Genomic DNA, 20,700 nt, shown 5'->3' on the forward strand with positions numbered 1-20,700 from the left:
AGCTACAAATCTTCAATCAGATTTTAATAATAATATCAGCTGGGAACATTCCAGATGTTGTCAGGCTGTCCTGGAAGTAAGGAAGGTAGTCAAAGAATTATACATCTATTCCATCTCCATCTAAAACAAGGTCAATGTATAGAAATGAAATATCACTTAACAGCTGGATGATTGGCAAAGACAAAACAAATGAGTCCGCTGACAAAATATTGCATGTATTGCATGGACAATAATAAATTAGAAGTTTCTCAGGTGATGTAATATAATATTCCCCTGTACTGATCTTCATTTAGTGAATTCATGTCAGTCATGTCTCTATGAGGTTAATGGCATTGACATTTTTGCAAAAAAAAAAGCAATGTCCATTTTTCACAAAAATGTCAATTTTCAAAGTTTGTGAGAAGATTTGTAGCTCCGGTGCTCATTGTTGTGGTTCTGTTCGCCGAGCTGGGAATTTTTATTTGGAATATCTATTTTCCATGAGCAATTGGAAAGTACTTTGAACCAAATGTCTTTACAATGTCCTCCTTTCCGTTACAGCATATTCTGCAGATTTACCCCAACAAATATCACAATTTCCTCAGTAACAAAACAATAAAGCACACAGGTTTCCTCCTCTGATAACAACAGGACTTTATTTCTTAATACAGCAAGACTTTCTTTTAAGTGACTCAGCATGTTGTTTTATAACTGAGAAACGTTCTGATGTCAACAATTGCTGTATGTGTGCTTTGCATCTGGAGAGAGGCAGTTCTATTATTTATTCATAAATAAGTCTGTGTTGTGTTATTTATTCTTATTTTAAAAAGACTCAACATTTCATTTTGTATCTTGCACCAAGGCAAATGTATAGGAAAAGTCACACAATGTTTCATTTCCTTACAAGGAAGGATATTCCTCTATTCATAAACAGATGTTTAATTGGTTTATCAAGTTAACAAATAATCAAATAATGTGCATCAACTGTGTTCATGCAAAATGGTATTCATACTGATATCATATTAATGGTTAGTGCCGATCTATCCATGCATGTTGTTAATCTGTGTCCGCAGAGCACAGTTAAATGGGTAATGTAGGCAACCACAGCTTGCAAAATAGGCATTTAGATGCAGTATGTTAATGGTTTTCCTCCAAAGTCTGTTGGTTCAAAGACCATCTGGGTCTTGAGTCTCATTAACGTGCTGATAATATACTGCCAAGAGTGCTGTTCCACTTCAATAATAGCCCCATAATGAGTGAGCTTGGATATGTCCTCAGCAGGCTTTTATAGACTAGTGGTCTTTCTGAACAGATTAGAACACTTAGATTCAAAATTACAATCTGACATGGGTTGTTTTATTGCAATGATATATTATTCCCACAGTCTCAGTGGTCAGCCATACCTTTATTTATATCAGCATGCAGAATGTTAAAGCTCTTTTGAACTTCTGAATGTGATGCAGTAATGATGAGAACTGTGTAGATTGTCCAATAATTAAATGAAGCCCATGTTGCAAGATTTAAAGCAATCTGAAATCAAACTCATGTTGCCTTGTTGAAGGGATTTCACCTGATATACTCAGAGTCATAGAGTCATGGAGATGTACAGTATAGAAACAGACTCTGGTTCAATTTGTCCATGCTGACCAGATATTCTAAATGAATCTAGCCCCATTTGCCAGTATTTGGCCCATATCCCTCTAAACTCTTCCTATTCATATACCCATCTAGATGTCTTTTAAATGCTGTAATTGTACCAGACTCCACCACTTCTTCTGGCAGCGTATTACATACACGCACCACCCTCTGCATGAAAAAGCTGCACCTTACTCCCTTTTAAATCCTCCACCTCTCAACTTAAACCTATGCCCTCTCATTTGGATTCCCCCATTCCAGGGAAAAGACCTTATCTATTTACCCGATCCATAATCCTCATGATTTCATAAACCTTATACAGTCACCCATCAGACTCTGATGTTCCAGGGAAAATAGCCCCAGTCTATTCAACCCCTCCCTATTGCTCAAATCCTCTAACCCTGGAAACATCCTTGTTAATCTTTTGTGAACCCTTTCAAATTTCACAACATCCTTCCTAGAGCAGGGAGAGACCAGAATTGTGCACTGTATTCCAAAAGTGTCCTAACCAATGTCTTTCCTACTTTTTTTGATTCAATTAAGTAGTTCTGCAGCTCCAATGTTACCATATTATTAATAATTATTAAGTAGGATATTGATCAAATGTGAAACTATGACAATTGCACCTCAGATCAGTTTGCCCAACACTAAAGATGAGGAATATTGCAATTCATAAATGATTTATGATGAGATAACTGATCTCAGCTGAAACAGTGTTAGAGGAACTCTGACATTAGTGGTTCCAGGTTAAGAGGGACAAAATTGGCCACAGTCTTCCTTCATTTTCATGATCCATCACATATTGATGCAAGAATTCAAATGCTTCCGGCAGAAAGCTTAGGATTTGAAACTCACAGATATAAAGCAATTAGTAAAAGAGTCAAAGGTGACGTGAGGAGAGGTTTGTTTCAGCTGTGGGTTACCATGGCCTGAAATGCACTGTGAAAGACAAGGGGATGCTGCTGCTCAGAAGGGAACTGGATAAATACTTGAAGGGAAGAAAGTTGCAAGGTATCAAGAAAGAACACAGGATGGCAACTAATTAGATAACTCTGTAAAGAAGGCACAGTGGACAAATGACCAGCTTTTGTGTTTCGGATGTTTCATAAGATCAATAGAATAGATAATAGATGGAAAGAGCATGTATAAAAGCATAGAGTCATACAGTATGTAAACAAAACCTTCAGTCCAACTCATCCGCACTGACCAGACATCCCAATCTGACCTAGTCCCATTTGCTAGCATTTGGCCCATATCCCTTTAAACACTTATTATTCATTTACACACCCAAATGCCTTTTAAATGTTGTAATATACTTGCCTCTGAAATAACTCCACAGAGGCTGGTATCCCATTACCAAGTTACCCTTTATTTACATGTGGAGAGTCCTTGACACTGATTCAACTCCCTTAGAGATAGCCCTCAGAGTGAACAGGTTGTCTGACACTCCTGTTTATATCTATCAGCCAGGGCTCCCTGATTGCAAAGATTAACAGCCCCAATCAATGAACTCATATCCTTTAAGGTTCACTTACTGACCATTTTGCAATCATTAGAGCTGGTCGTTCTCACAAATTTAGGGGAGTTGCTGGTGGTCACTTTTTCCTATTTGGCACATTGGGCACTGTCCCACCAATTTAGCTATGTCTGCAGCCAACCCTGGACACTAGACGTAACTTCTCATAAACATCTTCATTTTGGAAACTGCTGGATGACCCTGGTGGAGTTGAGCCAGTATCTGGCAGTTACTTTGTTCAGGATAATCACCCTTGCTTCCATAATAATCTGCCATCTTCAATTATGATCTGGTGTCTCCAGATCCAAAAAGATTTCAATTCTGGTTGTGATGGTCCTTTGGTTTCCCTCATCAGCACCAGCTGTTTCACTTTCAGAGGTGGTATGGGGTTGTAATATTCTTTAACTAAGTCTGTCAACTCTTGAAAGGTTTTAGTATCTGGTGTCTCAGGGAACATTTTGCTACTGCTAACCTAAAATGCTGTGGGGACGCATGCTTTCAGGAGAATTACTCATTGCTTTTCATCTGCCCTAATGTCATGCTCCTGGAATAGCTAAAGCATTCTTTCCACATGCTGGGCCCAGTCTTCAATGGCAGGATCGAAAAGATCAAGCTTCTCAAATGACAGCATGATGCCAGAAATGCTTAATCCAACTCAAAGATGACTGTTGTGATAGGATTTCTTCAGGAATGTGCTTTTCTCTTGTCATCACTGGAATGCCTCCTCAGAGGCCTTTACACATGGAGAGTCCTTGACACTCAGAGCCAGCTGTCAGAGTAACCTTCCTGTTCTTATATGTCCCGTGTTGGACCAGATTAACAGCACCAATCAGGGAACTCATATTCTATGAAGTCCAGCTGGCTGACCTCATTACAGTCGCTACAATCACTTGCACTAATTTTCAATGTTTGAATGTCCTACTTTTCTCTCGCATGTGCATGATACTTGGCTGAAATATTTCCAGACAGAGTGTCTACACAAGAAGCCTTAGAGATGAGCAGAAGAAAATTGCCCGTGGGACTCAAGTTAACAAGCCTTGGCTTTTCTTTAAACGGTTGGAATGATAAAAGCAGCCAGAATGTGTGAGGTCATGCTCTCATTGAACCAGGATTTTGACCTTTTTTTCAGTAGCAGTAGCACTTGGGGTCTTATAGAAGTGGAAACAATTTTTTCCTCTTTCGATTATGACCAAAAGCTGAGGGTTCTTTTCCTGGGCTGTCGGATTGCATGTGAGACAATCTGTTTTCTGAATTTGCCTTTTGTCAAGTGAGTGTGTTTATAGGATGTTGCTGAATTGGAACCGTTATGGTTTAGCAGCAAAATAATCTATTATTGTGTTATGTTTTCCAATAGAGTTAAGTTATTCCATGTTCCTCTTTCTTTTGTTGTATTTTAACTAGAGTGTTTGAATGAAGTGTGTTTGTTTAACATTGAGTAGTTTGACCAATCAAATTGCAACTGGAATGCAGCACCTGCACCCCCAAGAATGCAGCTTAAAACCTGACTCTGGTGGGACTTGAACCCACAACCTTTGAATGCCTTCCACAGGCTCAGACTAGACATCCAGGGTGCAGGGCTATTTTTGAGGTGGCACGGTGGCGCAGTGGTTAGCACTGCTGCCTCACAGCACCAGGTTCCCAGGTTCGATTCTGGTGACTGTCTGTGTGGAGTTTGCCCATTCTCCCTGTGTCTGTGTAGGTTTCCTCCCACAGTCCAAAGATGTCCAATCCAGGTGAATTGGCCATGTTTAAATGCCCATAGTGTTAAGTGTGTTAGACTGAGGGAAATTGATCTGGGTGGGTTACTCTTCAGAGGGTCGGTGAGGATTTGTTGGGCCAAAAGGCCTGTTTCCACACTGTAGAGAATGTAATCATATAGTGCCATTTTATTTTACTCCCGCATTGAAACCAGACCAAAAGTAATCAGATTGATATATCATATGAAATAGTACAATTATCCTCACTCGGATTTTAAAGCCTCAATCATTGTCCAAGTGTTCGTTTACAGAGACATCTGATATAACATTAATTATTAACATGGTAGTCTGGCAATAATGCGAAAATATCCAATAGACATTTATATAATGTTTTCATGTGATTGATTGTTCAGTACACTTGGTTCAAAGGGTCAGATGTGTCAGAGCATTAAGTGAGCATAATTAAACAAGGTGACTGAAGTTCCAGTGCAACATTGTTTAAACACTTGGAGAATGGATATTTGTGTTGTTTTAGCATTACTTTCCTGAATAATTTGATGGGAGGGGAAGGGTTATTTATAAGGCAAGCCTATTATGATCCTTTAACATGAATCAGTGAAGGTGAGGATTATACAGCGAAAAATAACAACAGTGAGAAACAGTGAAGGAGTTTGTGGGAATCTGGGTATTCCAGTTGGAAAGAAAAGAATAATTTGGAAGCATCAATAGTATTGTAAATGGTGAACAGTCACAAAAGAAAGATTTGGGAGCAGTGGATTGGTAGGGGAGTTAGCAGCTTGTTCTGTCTATACGTAGCCATTCAGAACACTGTACTTGAGTGAAGGCAGTAGCATATGATGACAAAGAAATGGTCAGAGATGCATTGTTAGGAAGTCTAGATCTTGCAACTGGAGAAATCATGAGAGATAGTGAGACTGACAGTCTATGGAACAGGAAATTTATACAAAAGAGAAGTGGCGAGAAACAATCCAGCTTAATTACTTTAGGAGTAGGCTCAGCATCGAGGAACTGCTAAGTATAGAGGGAAAACCAGAGGAGTGATGGGAGGATATCTTGGTGTGACGTTAATATGACGATTAGGAGGATGATTGTCATCAAACATTTGGAGTGAAGTACTCCATTAAGTAGAAGGTACTGTTACAGGCCAGACCAGACCAGGTTCAAAATGCATTAAGAAGCTACCTAGACCCTAACTTGTTCGTATTTTAAAAGTAAATGTAAGATGCTGCATTCCAGTTGCAATTTGATTGGTCAAACTTCTCAATGTTAAACAAACACACTTCGTTCAAACACTCTAGTTAAAATACATAAAAGAAAGAGGAACATGGAATAACTTAACTCTATTGGAAAACATAACACAATAATAGATTATTTTGCTACTAAACCATAACGGCTCCAATTCAGCAACATCCCATAAACACACCCACTTGACAAAAGGCAAATTCAGAAAACAGATTGTCTCACATGCAATCCGACAGCCCAGGAAGAGAACCCTCAGCTTTTGGTCATAATCGAGAGAGGAAAAAATTGTTTCCACTTCTATAAGACCCCAAGTGCTACTGCTACTGAAACAAAAATGAGAGCACGACCTCACAAATTCTGGCTGCTTCTATCATTCCAACCGTTTAAACAAAAGCCAAGGCTTTGCAAGTTGTTTCCTTCAGTTGATTTGGTAGATTGCTCGGTACCTCTGCCCGAAAGTGAAGGTGAGGATTTTCTCTTCAAAAGAAAATATGGCAAGAAGAATCGAACCTGGGACCCTGGTGCTGTGAGGCAGCAGTGCTAACCACTGCACCACCGTGCCACTCCAAAAATAGCCCTGCACCCCCAAGAATGCAGCTTAAAACCTGACTCTGGTGGGACTTGAACCCACAACCTTTGAATGTGTTCCACAGGCTCAGACTAGACAGCCAATATGCTACCCATTGAGCCACAGGGCCTCTTAACTGCAAAAGATTTCAAAAAGGGTTGGAGATAAATTAGAGATTTAGTTAAACTATCAATATGGTATGTTGTTTCAGTGGTGTGTGCCTGAATTTGAATTCAACTGCTCAAATAAGGTCCCATTGAAGGAAATAGTCAAAGCTGTCAGAACATCTAAGAGCAATGTTGATTTTTGCAAGATAATAAGCACAAGACATTTCCATTTCTTTCATAATACAGCATAGTTTAAGTTTAGTACATTAGTACCTTGAGGTATTTTCCATCAAGACAAGAATAGCCCCCTTTACTAGGATCTATGCCTAGCACTGGAGCATCATTGTACTCGTATATCTGTACCTCTTATTGTATATATGCATTACCAAACTTTTGTGCAGTTCAGCCAAGAACAGATGTCCAAATGATGACTGAATTATTTATAACTGAATTTAATGATCACTAACCAACAGCACAGTCCAAGTGTGATAATCCCTACAGGGCCCATGAAGAATCACTAAGTAATCTCCCTGTGGAACTTGTTGAGTATGAGTTGCCATAGTAACGAGCAGTGGCCTGTTCAACTAGAACTTATTACCTGAACAATTGGAGTGAGGCAGAGAAGACTAGTATGACCTCTGTGGTAGGATGTCACACAAATTCATAAAGCATTCCATAAGGGCTGTTGTGACATAGTAGTAATGTTTCACCTGCCCTGAGATGTGCAATAACATGTCTGAACAGGTTAATTTGAAAATATGCCTCTGGCTGTACTAATCTGAAAATGCCCAATCTCATCTGATCTCAGCAGGTAAGTAGACCCAGGCCTGGTTAATACTTGAATGAGAGATTACCTGGGAATACCAGGTACAATAGGCTCCCTGAGGAGGAGGCGGTGTGTAGTGGTATTATCACTAGACTGTTAAACCAAAAACTCAGGTAACATCCTGGCGACCATGTTGTGAATCCTGCGAAGCAGATGGTAGGATATGTACGCCATGAATAGTAGGTCTACTTTGGTGTTCAACAATAAATGATACTCCTTTCCAGTCAGGTTTCCTGAGTGATAATGCTGATGACAAGAGTCAAGAAACGTTTTGGACAACCTTGCCTTTTAATGAAACCGATAAGACTGTGATGTGGAATACTGAAGGAGGCAAGAGAACAAATTGCTGGAACATTGACAAACATCTTTGCAACCTCTTTGGCCACAGGTGAGGTCCCAGAGGACTGGAGAATAGCCAATGTTGATCCATTGTTTAAGAGGTGCAGCACAGATAATATAAGAAATTACAGGCCTGTGAGTCTCACATTGGTGGTGGAGAATTTGTTGGAAAAGGTTCTCAGGGACAAGATTTATACATATTTAGAAACAAATTAATGATAGACAGCATGGTTTTATGGGGTATGGTCATGCCTAGTTTGATTGAGCTTTTTGAGGAAGTGACAAAGATGATTGATGAGGGAAAAGTAAAGTCTTTGATAGAGTCCCTTACAACAGACTGATACAAAAGGTGAAATCATATGGTATCAGGTGTGAGCTGGCAAGATAGATGCAGAACTGGCTTAGTCATAGGAGACAGAAAGTAGTGGTGGGAGGATCTTTTCAGAATGGAGGGTTGTGACTGGTGGTTTTCCACAGGGATCAGTGGTGAGATCTTTGCTGTTCGTGATCAACAAAATGATTTGGAGGAAAACATAGCTGGTCTAATTAGTAAGTTTGTGGACAATACAAAGCTTGGTGGTATTGCGAATAGTAAAGAGGATTGTCAAAGAATACCACAGGATATAGATCACTTGAAGGCATAGGCATAAACATGGTAGACAGAGGTTAATCCGGACAAATGTGAGGAGATGCATTTTGGAAGTTCAGTTATCGGTGAAAATTATACAGTGAATGGCAGAATCCTTAGGAGTATTGATATGCAGAGGGGTCTGGGTGTGCAGGTCCGCAGATCACTGAAGGTGCAGTGCAGGTAGGAAGGTAGTAAAACAAGGCCTATGGCATGCTTGCCTTCATTGGAAGGGGCACAAAGTATAAAGATAGACAAGTTATACTGCAGCTTTGTACAACTTTAGTTAGGCCACACTTGGAATATTGTGTACAGTTCTGGTCACCACAACACCAGAAGGATGTGGATGCTTTGGAGAGGGTACAGCAAAGGTTTACCAAGATGTTGCCTGGTATAGGGAATTTTACCTATGAGGAATGGTTGGATAGACTGGGTTTGTTTCCACTGGAATGCAAGAAGTTGTGGGGTGACCTGATAGAGATTAATAGGATTGTGAATGACATGGATAGAGTTGAAAGTATGAGGCTTTTTTCCCCAGGGTGGAGTCAATTACAAGGGGACACAGGTTGAAAGTGCACCAGGGGGAAGTATAAAATAAATTTTCACCATGGGTGGTAAGTGCCTGGAATGCACTGCCAGCATTCACGAAGAATGAATGTATGAATAGGAAGGGAATATCCTGTAAATGATGACAGTTTTAGACTGGTAGGGCAAAATGTGTCAGTACAGGCTTAGAGATCTGAAGGGCCTGTTCCTGTGCTGCATTGTTCTTTGTTGTTTGTCCTATAAATCATGCTGTTGTTTGGGAAACTGGAAGCCTAGGATACTCCCAGCACGCTAAAATAGAATGAGATCATTCTTTCAGGCAAACAGGACAGAAGGGGATTATCAACAAAAAGTCATTCTTCTGATCACACCTGTGGGGTCCTGACTTTCAGCATCAGAAAGAATTTCACCTACCTGGCAATCCCAGAGTCAAACTGAATGATCCCAAGCTATTTCTTAGATTGCAGTGGTACAGGTTTAACATGGCAAATTGACTTCCTGGGGAACCAGTTACTGAATTCTTATCTAGACTGCGGAAATTAGCAGAGCACTGAGTATGGGCCAGAACATTAGGAATTGTTAAGTGATCAGTTGGTTTGTTGAATTAAATATATAAAGGAAGCTAATGACTGATGTAGATCTGTGCCTGAAGAAAGCCGTGGAACTGCCCTTTCCAATGAAAATAGGGTTTGGCAGCTTCAAGAGTTCATAGACAGTACCATCCTCAACCTTGGGTGATCCCCATAATGCAGAGCCAAGTTCCCAATGGATAATGCTTGCAGCTCTCGTTGGTTGCCAAAGAAGGGCAATTGGAGTCAGAGACCGCATGGTTCAAGAACTGGATGGGAATTTTCTCCACAACACAGTGAGGAGCAGGAATGTCCATGCCACACTTGTGGTTATAGATATTACTACAGATAAGGCTACCAAAACAGGGGAAACACTTATTGCCCAGGCTGAAGGGTGAAACCACATCTGCAAAGAAATCAGCCTGATGATGAGAGATTGACACATCTAAATTGGATCACTGCTCCTAGACCAGGCCCAATTAAGATAAAACTTAGGGTAAATGGCCACCCCTTAGACATGGGTGTAGACTTGGTGCTTGCTGTATCTATTGTTGGGGATCAAACCCTTAGGTAACTCTGATGGGGCATCTTACTTTTAAGACTGCAAGTCACCAAGGCTAGATTGGCCAAATAGACTGGGGAGCCCTAATATGATGTTGAGGCCATTGTAACTCCAGATTCACATGGGCAAATAGGCAGTCCAACCTCCCTTAATGGTGGTACAAAGGCCACGTTCCAATCTTTTGAGAAGGTGACAGAAAATCCACCTGGATTGGAAGCAGATACTTAAAATGGATCTTGATGATATACACGAAGTCATTTGGAAGTATCCCAAAATGTTCCAAGAAGGAAAATAAAAGGTGGCACTGCCAACATCAATGTGGACCCAGAGGGCCAATCTAAATACTTCAAGGCAAGGCCAGTCATCTATGCCCTACATGCCAAAATAGAGGCCGAATTGAAATGTCTAGAGAGACTTAGCATCATATGCTTAGTTCAATTCGATGAATGGGCTGGCCAATATTCCCTATTTTAAAACCCGATCACTCAGTCCGTCTCTGTGGAGATTATAAACTGACAGTCATCAAAGCTTTTCATTTAGACAGATATTCTATGCCACACATTGAGGAGTTGCATGCAAATCTGGCAGGAGTTCACATATTTTACAAATTTCATATGAGCCACACTTGTGTCCCACTAGAGGTGGAGGTGTCATCCAGGACGTAGGTCGCCTTAAATGCTTTCAAAGGACTGTACGAGTGCACTTGCATGCCTTTTGGGGCATCTTCAACTTGTGTCATCTTTCAAAGTGGCTCCTTGTTGGTGTACAGCAAAAACATTATGTTCCTTTCCAGTCAGGCTTCCTGCATTAATACATCAATACTTCTCTGTCACATTTTCCTTGGCTTAATTAACTATGAGAAACTTGGTCTGAACTTTGAAAGATCCCAAACCATGCGTGAGATCTAATAAGCTGTTATCTTCTGATTTTAAAAATTGCAGGACTATTGCTTGGGATAATGATGTATTGTAAATTGTCCACTGCAAGGAAGCTCACCAATGAAATGTATCTCAAAATTTTCCATTCAGCATTTCCTAAAATTGCCTTCAGGATATAATTATCTTTCATAATCAATTACTGACTGAGATTGTGCAGAATCATTGCTGCATAATAACAGGTAAAAGTCAAATCACCACAGTCCTGCTCTCACATTAGTGAGAACCACTATGCTTCAGGCAAGGGGTGGGGTTGAGAAGGAAGGTCCTTCATGGTAAGCTCAGTCGGTGCAGGACTTGAACCCATGCTATTGGCATCATTCTGCATTGCAAACCAGTCATCTAGTCAACTGAACCAACCAAAAGCCTGTATAATAGGTTTGCCAGGATATTAAAATGGACAATAAAGGAGTTTTGGATAAAAATAATGGGCTACAAATTTGTTTTGGGCAGGGATGTGGAACTTATTCTCCATTATACCCAATGCCAATTTTCAAGGTCTGTCCACAATGAGTCGAGAGTGCGGTACTGGAAAAGCACAGCAGGTCAGGCAGCATCTGAGGAGCAGGAAAATCGACGTTTCGGGCAAAAGTCCTTCATCAGGAATGACTTTTTGCCTGAAACGTCGATTTTCCTGCTCCTCGGATGCTGCATGACTTGCTTTGCGTTTCCAGCACCGCAATCTCAACTCTAATTTCCAGCATCTGCAGTCCTCACTTTCATCCACTAGGAGAGCTGATCAGTCAGCACTCATTCTGTGTTCCCACTCCAAATAAACTTGGAGCCCAAAGGCCTTTGGGGCATGTGAATAAATTAAATATATCATTTAATGATACATTTCGTAGAGTTCTCACCTTGTGTGGCCTACTAAAATTGATAAAGAATTGACTGATAATGACTAGATTCATTCTCACTAGATTTCAACTCACCAGCATGAGAAACAAGGATCATCTTAATTCATCAGAGAAAAAAAATTTGTTAAAGTTCCCAGCAAAAATAAGCGAAGAAAATGCATGAAGAAAGATTTTTTTTAAAATTGAAGACAGATATTGATAGACTACAAAAAAGAAGACAATCTTCTCTCCTCAGGCAATCCAAAAATTAATTAGTTTGCGAGTTAATTGTTCTTTTCAGTATGAAAAGAAACACACAGCAAAACATTGTATGTGTTTCAAAATAGGGTAGGACAATTAAGGTGCTCTATACAACGCAGTGTCAGACAATTTGAATAAAATACAGTTAAGAGCTCCCTCTGGGGTGCTGCAACAATGCACTATAATTTCTGCATTGAGACAATACAAGATTTCCAACAGGAAAACCAGGCAAGCTGCAGTGGCATTAGATCTCACTCAATGCTGAGTTTTCACGACCTGACTTTGCACCAGACATATGAATTTGTTCATAAGCCAAGTTTAAGCATGCCTCAGCTTTTATTTTCCTTGGTCTATTTTCAACAATATCCTGCAGCAACATGTAAGTCTTTCTATTTTGTCATAATGTGTTGTATAAGTCATGTTAAAAGGTGAAAGCAAGTTCAAAGCGAATATCCTGCTCTAGGTTTGGTGAGAGATTTTTCATGGTTGATGCAGCAAAGTATAACAATGCACACATTTGCTTGCAAAATAGATTTTTGTTCTAGCAACAAAGTCACGATCAGACAAGATTTAGAGATTGAGTCAAATGCCTTTGGAATCTTCTGAGTATTGCAGGAAAAATCAAGGAAGACAAAAGGACCATTGATGCTCATCCTTTGGGTCTTATGACAGAACAACTGATACTCAGTTCCTGTTTCATTTATTATTTCTTGCTAGAGACACAAACATTCCAGCAAAACTACTGTGATTAATTATTATAGTCATATAAGTCAATTCAGCTGATCTTTCTCTCATAATACTCAAGGCCAGAATGATATTGCTGATTTTTCACATGTCTCAGGAACAACAAGATTTTTGTGTTTCTTTAAATAAAGAACTTTACAGGAAACATCACATAGAATCACGGAATAATTTCAGAAATATTCAGCACTGGAGGCCATTTAGCCCATTCTATTTATACTGCCCTCTGCAAGGTAAACTTAACAAGCTTCATTTCCCACCCTTTCATTGTAACCTGGTAATTTTGTCTGTTCGATTGTTTATTCAATTGCTTATTGGAAACCACAATTGAACCTGCCTCCACTCCACTCAGGTAATTTATTTCAGATCTTAACCACTGCACATTAGAATACTTTTTTCATATCACTGTTGGTTCGTTGGCCAAACACCTTGTGAGATTTTACCCAGACAATTATGACCTTTTTGTGTTTGTTCTTAACCAAAATTATGTCATGATCCCTATATTTGATTTGGACCCTCCCATTAGAAGGGTGAGGAAAATGCAAATTACAGTGCATATTTAGCCATTTATGAATTGAAAGCATGGTTTTGTTTATATGTCCATAATCATTCACTCCTGCCAGGAAAAAAAACAATACCCGAAAGACTAAATCTTTCCATGCTTTGGTGAAAAATAATTTTGTTGAGTTTCATGAAGGGTTTCTCTCCTCAAGGCTGACTGAGTTTTGCTTTCACACTGTTGTCCCCAATGTGCTTCATTAACTACTTGCACTATCCCAATGACATGCCTGTCACAAGATACTAGCTTGATTCTACCACCCTCCATTGCCAGAAAGACTCAACACTGCCAAAAAAATCCAAGAATACACTGACAGTACATGCAGAACAGTAGCATTGAACTGTAGAAACATACTGCCAGTGGATCGGAGGTGTCCCACGAGGCTGTAGAATGCTGTCATATATCGGATGCCAAGATCCTTGGTCGCAGAGTACATATGATCGCTGCCCTGGAGTGAGCCATGACATGTTGGTACCAGCTTTCTCAATGGAGATCCAGAGGAACAAGCAGCAAGCTGGAGGAATCTGCTCTATCATAGGGGGAATTCTTGGCAGCTAGTTTCTGTCTGTCCCAAAATATCATAGGAAGCTGCATATTATGGAGATTAGATTTGGAGTTAATGAGGGTGATGAAAATGAATAATCTTCATTAACAGGCATCACAATGCTTTCTCATGAGTATTTCATTTCAATAACTCTGTTGGAAAATATGACTTGTTATTCCTAATATCGAAAAAATAATTCATTAAACGACTCACGAGATTCTCCCATATTTCTCACCTTAGCCCACATCATTCAGAGCCTTATGAAATTCTTCAAATCAGGGACATGACCTCTGACAGAATGCACCTTTGGTGTGTTGAATATGTACTTCAAGAGTTATTGAATAACATACTACTCAGGGGATCTGCATGTGACATGCAGAGTAATGTGTAGTATTAATATTCAGTACACAATCCAAAGAAGACTTAATATTCTTTCCAACACAGAATGTGTGTCTCCTTTCACCAAATGTAGTTCACACTAATGTACAGTGGATGACACTACTAAAGTACAACTGACGCAATCAATCTACCACAAACTTCAGAGAAAAAGCATCTGCAGGATTTATCTTGAACAAGAGATCTGGTTTCCAGATGCATTTATTTTAGGTCTTCAGCCAAAGGTGATAGGCACGCAATTTGAATGTCAGTCATGTCTTAGAATATCTGCAACCATTGTTCCTGTTATAGTTGCCATTTTCTATTCGTTGCAGTGAGGTAAACAGTATTCAAACATTCAAACCATCTTGCAGTCAATCCTATTTTCATTTGGGTCTTGACCAAGCAGGAAAATATACTCAATGTCAGGCACTTGCACAATGGAATTTTATGTATTAAAATACAAAATTACTTGCACAACATTCTGACCAAACTGATTTTGTTTTCCAATGTGTTTTCACCCAAAGCACAGAAAAGCATCCTTCACTTTCAACAGCATGGATTTCCAGTATTCCTGAACAGCATCCTGTTTGTGGTTTCTGTGAATCAGATTGCTCAATTAGTGGTGAATTATAGAGTGTTCTTGCTGTAGGCACAGGTCCATTGGGAACTGTGCTGAGGCGGCACAAACTAATTGCACTTGAGATCCTTATCAGCGATCAAAAGAAAATACATTCAACTTGCCTGAACCACTTTTTTGATGCAGATCCCAAAAGTAAATCTACTTTATTACTTTATTCCCAATTATTAAGATTTTTCATTTACCTAAAATGGCTATTTCAAAATGTCACTCCTTGTTTCTGCTTTAATTCTGAATGCAGTTGCACTAAACTAAAATGGCAATACAGCACTAGTGTTCCACATCAATTTAAATTAATTACATTCAGTAGAGATGCATAGACAACTATCAATTAGAATTGAATTAATAATAAAGAATGCCAAGTCTTGATGGCCAAGGCTGGCGACAAATGCTTATTCACTTCTGGTTTTGAAATGGTGCTCACTTATCAAGAGGTACCTGAGGATCTGCCAGCTATATGCCAATAAACCCTTGTTCAATACAGGACAGAAACTGGGCTGTTGTGGCACAGTGGTAGCATCCCTACCTTTGGTCAAAATGGCCTAGGTTCAAGAATCAGGAGGTGGAGAAGTCCGTATTTCAGATGTAACCCTTCTTTATGACTGCCACAGCACTGTCCTAAAGAAGGATTACATCTGAAATGTCAACTTTTCCATCTCCTGATGCTGCTTGGCTTGCTGTGTTCTTCCAGCCTCCGACCTGTCTATCTTGGATTCCAACATCTGCAGTTTATTTTGCCTCTAACTAGGTTCAAGTATCATCTGCTTCAGAGGTGTGTTGTAACACATCTATGCAGATGTTCAGTTGTTGGAATTTGGGATTCTTGGGGCATAGCGATAGTGACCCACTTCTGAGCCAGGAGGCCTATGTTCAAGTCCCACATGCACCAGAGGTGCATAATAACATCTCGGAACAGGTTGATTAGAAAATGTCCAGGGCAAAGAAATAAGGGGCTCTTGGAGTAAAGTCATAGTATTGGCCAGGGGGTCTAGCTCAAATCCCATCTGTCCCTTATGTGTGTGAGCTTCATATTCCTGAGTAGGTCATTTTCCTTGGTGGATTTTGAAGATTTGGTTTTAATTGATGCAAATTGTGATAGTTCACCCTGAGCAAGTACCTTCCAAACCTATGATTTCTACTATCTCAAAGGACAAGGGCAACAGATACATAGAAACATAAGCAGCTGCAATTTCCCCTCTAAGTCACCCAACCTCCTGACTTGGAAGTGTTTCACCATTTCTTCATTGCCATTGGGTCAAAATCCTGCAAGTCCCTTCTATGCAGTACTCGGAGTGTCTCTACAACTCAGGGATTGCAGTGGGTAATTTATAGGGCAATTAGGGATGGAAAATAAATGTTGGTGAAAAAATAGCTGTGAGGTGGCTCACTTCGGTCTGAGTTTGTCAATCTATTTGTCACAAGCTCAGTATTATATTTCCAGCCAGTGAATTAAAAATCCCCATTTGACCCTAAATTCTTATTTTAAAAAAATTGCCCAGAATAAGCAAAATGGTTCTGGGGAAAGTTGGCATTGACAAATTGACAACAAAGAGTGAAAGATCAGTTTGCAAGGAAAAACGTGAGAAGTGAAGTCAGTGGAAAAAGACAGGAGAGATAAATACTAATGATACATCAGAGCCCTCAGACTGGAGAGACTGAGATTATGAACCCAACGCTGAGAGTAGAAACCATCAATGTGGAGATTGGAAACAGAAGCTGATACATTGATTCAATCTACTGCTGCATTGGGAGTGGTCCTGTCATCAGGTCCTAGATTGCTATGTATTTGTCATACACCAATACTATCCCACAAAGCGCTGTGTTCAGGCATTTTCAACTTTTGATTTTTAATTAATGTATTTATTCATGCATTTAACGTCAGGATTGTGTCACATATTTTTAGCTGTTCCTCCGGAAGTTACAGTTATTTTATTTGCCAATTGTTTGCATAATTGCTTTTAGTTTGTAGATTTAAAGATCCTGGCACTTCTAACAGTCATGTTGGATTAGTTATTCAATGATGCTATACATAAAGCTTTGTTTTTGCTACTTTATTTTAACAAGATGTGAAAATGGTCCATTTGCTTTTAAATATTCTCTGACTTATTCATACTGGAGGAAAGCTTTAAAGATTCAGAAATGTAGTGGCTTGGATTTAAACCTCCAATTAGATCCTTCGTCTCAATGATTTTGTCATCAATGACTTTAGTCTCATTGTCCAGATCAAAGGTTTAATACATCATCACTACCTGTAACTCATCTAAACTCAAATTAAAATTTAAGAGTGTGATTTAATATCTCCAGTTTTATCTTTTCAAAATAATTGCCTTGGCTTAGAAAATTTATGAATCTCGGTAATTGAAGATTGTGGTTAAAGTATAGAACTCACAAAACATTAAAGTTTAAAAATGAAATTAAATTCTGCACTAGGCTAGAGTATTGCAAAAAAGAGGGACCACTTTCATTAGTTAGAACTTCTTTGAATTTGCACTGAGTCTATCCATTAATCTTGAAATAAGTATTGAAGATATGGAAATATAGCTGAGAAGATAATGAAGGGAATGCAATGGAAACCTTCAACTACCAGTTAACTAGCCTAGAGTTTCTAAAGAAGAGAGAAACAGTCAAGTGATATGCTGTTTTAGACATGTCCAAGAAGCAAGATGACATGTTCAAGACAAAGTTAAAAATCACACAACACCAGGTTATAGTCCAACAGGTTTAATTGGAAACACACTAGCTTTTGGAGTGCTACTCCGTCATCAGGTGAAAGTGGAGGAGCGGCGCTCCGAAAGCTAGTGTGCTTCCAATTAAACCTGTTGGACTATAACCTGGTGTTGTGTGATTTTTAACTTTGTACACCCCAGTCCAACACCAGCATCTCCAAATCATGTTCAAGACACACTGAGATGTTTGAGTGTAAGCATCAACATGCGGTGTTTGGAAAACAATTGAAATGGTTCACTTTTTAGAATTAACAGTGGTTAAGGAGAATTATAAATGACAAAAGAAAGTGCATTGACTTATTTAATGAAGTTTTCATTTGGAATGTGCATTAATTAAATTATCTGTCCAAACTGAGAGTTTAGATCCCAACAGACCTCACCTGAAGACTTAACAACTGATCCATTCATTATTAATGAAATGCACTGATCACTATTAATGAACTGCACACATGTTGAATTGTAAATGCGTCTTGTTTTAATGCACTCCGGTCACATATGGCATGCTGATCGTCTAATAGGATATAGTTAGTAAATTTGCAGATGACACCACCATTGGAGGTGTAGTGGACAATGAAGAAGGTTACCTCAGAGTACACTAAGGTCTTGATCAGATGGGCCAATGGGCTGAGGAATGTCAGATGGAGTTTAATTTAGATAAATGTGAGGTGCTGTGTTTTGGAAAAGCACATCAGTGCAGAGCTTATACATTTAATGGTAAGGTCCTGGAGAGTGTTGCTGAACAAAGAGACGTTGGAGTGTAAATTCATAGATCCTTGAAAGTAGAGTCGCAGGAAGATAGGATAGTGAAGCAGGCATTTGTTTGTTTTCATTTATTGGTCAGATCCTTGAGTAGAGGAGATGGGTGGTCATGTTTGTGGTTGTACAGGACATTGGTTAGGCCACTTTTGGAATATTGCGTGCAACTCTGTTCTCCTTTCTAACAGAAGGATGTTGTGAAACTTGAAAGGGTTCAGAAAGGATGTTGCCAGGGTTGGAAGGTTTGAGCCACAAGGAGAGAATGAATTGGCTGGGGCTGTTTTCCCTGGAGCATTGGAGGCTGAGGGGTGACTTAAAGAGGTTTATAAAATAATGAGGGACATGGATAGGATAAATAGACAAGGTCTTTTCTCTGGAGTGGGGGAGTTCAGAACTAGAGGCTGGGGCTGTTTTCCTTGGAGCATTGGAGGCTGAGGGGTGACTTATAGAGGTTTATAAAATAATGAGGGACATGGATAGGATAAATAGACAAGGTCTTTTCCCTGGGGTGAGGGAGTTCAGAACTAGAGGACAAATGTTTATGGTGAGAGGGAAAAGAAAGAAAAGGGACCTAAAGGGCAACTTTTTCACACAGAGGGTAGTGCGTGTATGGAAAGAGCTGCCAGAGGAAGTGGGGGAGGCTGGTACAACTAAAGCATTTAAAAAGCATCTGAATGCTTTTATGATTAGGAAGGGTTTAGAGGGATATGGGCCAAGTGCTGGCAAATAGGACTGGATAAGGTTAAGACATCTGGTCAGCATGGATGAGTTGGACCAAAGGATCTGCTTCCATGCTGTACATCTCTATGGCAGATGTTCACAGGTAAAGGGATGGCTGGAAAATGGGAAACCTTCAGAAATGAGATAATGAGAGGCCAGAAACAATATATTCCTGTTAGAGTGAAAATAAAGGCTGGTCAGTGTGGCGAATGCTGGATGACTAAAGAAATTTAGAGTCTTTTCAAGAAAAAGAAGAAAGCATATGTCAAGTATAGACAGGATAGATCGAGTAAATCCTTACAAGAGTATAAAGGCAATAAGAGTAAATTTAAGAGATAAATCAGGAGGGCAAAAAGGGGACATGAGATAGCTTTGGCAAATAGCATTGAGGAGAATCCATGGGGTTTTTACGAATACATCAAATACATTAAGGACAAAGTGTAACTAGGAAGAGAATATGTCCCCTCAAAGATCAGCAAGGTGGCCTTTGTGTGGAACTGCAGGGGTTGTGGGAGATACTAAACGAGTATTTTACATTGGTTTTTCCTGTGGAAAAGGACATGGGAGATATAGAATGTAGGGAAGTAGTTGGTGACATCTTGAAAAATATCCATATTACAGAAGAGGAATTGCTGGATGTCTTGAAACATATAAAAGTGAAAAAATTGCCAGGACCTGATCAGATGCACCCTAGAACTCTGTGGAAGCTGGAGAAGTGATTGCTGGGCTCCTTGCTGAGAAATTTGTATCATCGATAGTCATAGGCAAGCTGCCAGAAGACTGGAGGTTGGCTAACGTGGTGCCACTGTTTAAGAAGGTGGTGAGGACAAGCCAGGGAGGTACAGACCAGTGAGGCTGACATTGGTGGTGGGCAAGTTGTTGGACGGAATTCTGAGGGACAGGATGTACATGTATGTGGAAATGTAAGGACTGATTGGGGATAGTCAACATGGCTTTGTACATGGGAAATCATGTCTCACAAACTTGATTGAGTTTTTTGAAGAAGTAACAAAAGGATTGATGAGGACAGAGCAGTAATGTGATCTATATGGCTTCAGTAAGGCATTCAACATGGTTCTCCATGAGAGACTGTTTAGCAAGGGTAGATCTCATGGAATGCAGGGAGAACTAGCCATTTGGATACAGAACTGGCTCAAAAGTAGAAGACAGAGAGTGGTGGTGGAGGGTTGTTTTTCAGACTGGAGGCCTGTATCCAGTGGAGTGTCACAAGGATCGGTGCTGGGTCCATTAGTTTTTGTCATTTATATAAATGATTTGGATATGAGCATACAAGGCATAGTTAGTAAACTTGCAGATGACACCAAAATTGGAGGTGCAGTGGACAGCAAAGAAGGTTATCTCACTTTACAATGGG

Source organism: Hemiscyllium ocellatum, chromosome 29, assembly GCF_020745735.1.
Source record: "Hemiscyllium ocellatum isolate sHemOce1 chromosome 29, sHemOce1.pat.X.cur, whole genome shotgun sequence".
Lineage (NCBI taxonomy): Eukaryota > Metazoa > Chordata > Chondrichthyes > Orectolobiformes > Hemiscylliidae > Hemiscyllium > Hemiscyllium ocellatum.